General features: G+C 37.0%; 2 non-coding genes across 2 annotated transcripts; both read left to right on the top strand.

The window, feature by feature from the left end:
- Window positions 1-270: 270 nt before the first annotated feature.
- On the top strand, window positions 271-434 carry LOC143286201 (U1 spliceosomal RNA). Its single transcript, XR_013055766.1, has one exon. It is a non-coding gene; the product is annotated as a U1 spliceosomal RNA (small nuclear RNA).
- Window positions 435-1,624: 1,190 nt separating this feature from the next.
- LOC143286200 (U1 spliceosomal RNA) lies at window positions 1,625-1,788 on the top strand. Its single transcript, XR_013055765.1, has one exon. It is a non-coding gene; the product is annotated as a U1 spliceosomal RNA (small nuclear RNA).

The raw sequence follows: 1,788 nt of genomic DNA, 5'->3' as shown, positions 1-1,788 counted from the left end.
AGTTGCTGTAAAATGTTCTATAAATAGCATACACATATTCCAAACTACATTTTTTCTACATAAGTTGCTCAAACGCACAAGATGTTCAATATGTGGCATTGAAAATATGGAACAAAATTGAACTATATGTTTTATAAAAGTTCTCGAAAGCGTTTTTTTAATTATTCATAACTTCTTAAGATAATTACCTATGTACTTCATTCTCAGGCCAACACCTCTTCATTTTAATCAATTGCAATCGGTGGCATCGTGACATGTCAACTGTGAGGCATACTTACCTGGCACGGGAGAGACCCTGATCATCAAGGGGGTTCTCCCAGGGCGAGGCCTGTCCATTGCACTCCGGGCGGGTTGACCCCTGCGATCACCTCAAATGTAGGTGACTCGAGTGCGTAATTTTTTCGTAAGGGGGACTGCGTTCGCGCTATCCCCTGCTAACTCAAACAAAGAGCAGTGAGCCTTATAGATTTGCTTCACTTCTGTCGTTATCTTTATTTTTCTATATTTTATATGTGTTGCATATGCCCGTTACAAACTGTGCAGAAAGGGAAACAATATATATAAGCAAACAGAGAGGAGTTCTTGAGTTTCGTTTCGTTTATTTATTTATAGTCTGTTCATCTAAGATGATGGTATTAGACTGGAACGTGTCTTGCTGATGCAGAAAAGTCGCCATTTTAAGTGGACTGTGAACATGAAAATCCCTCATAATTATTTGAGAAGAGGACGAACATGAGCCTAACGTATTGATAATTATTATTTTCCTCACTACATTACTGACTTAATGCCATTAATTAACACTTAAGAGGTTAACAGACTGCAGAAAAGTGAGTAGCTGGGATGTTCATATGTATACAGTGACATTTTATATCGGTACAAAGGGCTTCAAAGTCTTCTACACATATTGTTCGGAAGCTGCTTTGCAAGTGGATCAGAGAGCGTGAGAAATAGTTGTTTGTTTATCTGTGTATGTATGTCTTTTTACGTGTTTATTTATTTATTTACTTGTGTGTGTTTTTCTTTTTCTGTCTTTTTAAAAATTCGTTTATTTGTTTGAATATGGTTATTTCTCTCTATTTGACATTACTGGGGATTATATTTTTGTGCCTAATCTGCAACTGTTGAAACGGGCCCAGGCTTGGAAGGGAAATAACTTTTATTGTAAAAGTAACTTCGTTCAGAGAATTACTGTTCTTTTATTTTGTTTTCTCTCTTTTGATAAAATACAGTTCCTTCATCATTTTAGATAAATCTGTTTGAGTGATAAGTTTCACTCCTTTTTTCAAACCTAAAACAGTTTCTCGTTTTGAAACTAAATTTAAGTCATAGATTGCTCTGCTGAGTCAACCTTTCAGATAGTCACAGTGAAATATTCTAAAAATAGGATACACCTTCCAAACTATATTTCTTTTTATGTTTGCTGTGATGTGAGATCTTTTCAAGATGAAAGTATTGGAAATAAGGGACAAAGCGTAATTTAATTTTCTCAAACGGTTCTGGGAAAGTTTTAAAAAACTTTTTAGAAAAAATGTAAATAATCAGCGTTTTATTTTATGCTCAGATTAAAACCTGCGTGTTTTAATGAATTGCAATCGATGGCTCAGAGACATTTTAACTTACAAGCATACTTACCTGGCACGGGAGAGACCCTGATCATCAAGGGGGTTCTCCCAGGGCGAGGCCTGTCCATTGCACTCCGGGCGGGTTGACCCCTGCGATCACCTCAAATGTAGGTGACTCGAGTGCGTAATTTTTTCGTAAGGGGGACTGCGTTCGCGCTATCCCCTG

Source organism: Babylonia areolata, chromosome 9 (genome assembly GCF_041734735.1).
Source record: "Babylonia areolata isolate BAREFJ2019XMU chromosome 9, ASM4173473v1, whole genome shotgun sequence".
Lineage (NCBI taxonomy): Eukaryota > Metazoa > Mollusca > Gastropoda > Neogastropoda > Buccinidae > Babylonia > Babylonia areolata.
Note: the sequence above shows the minus strand (reverse complement) of the source record. Positions and strands in the feature narration are given on the sequence as shown.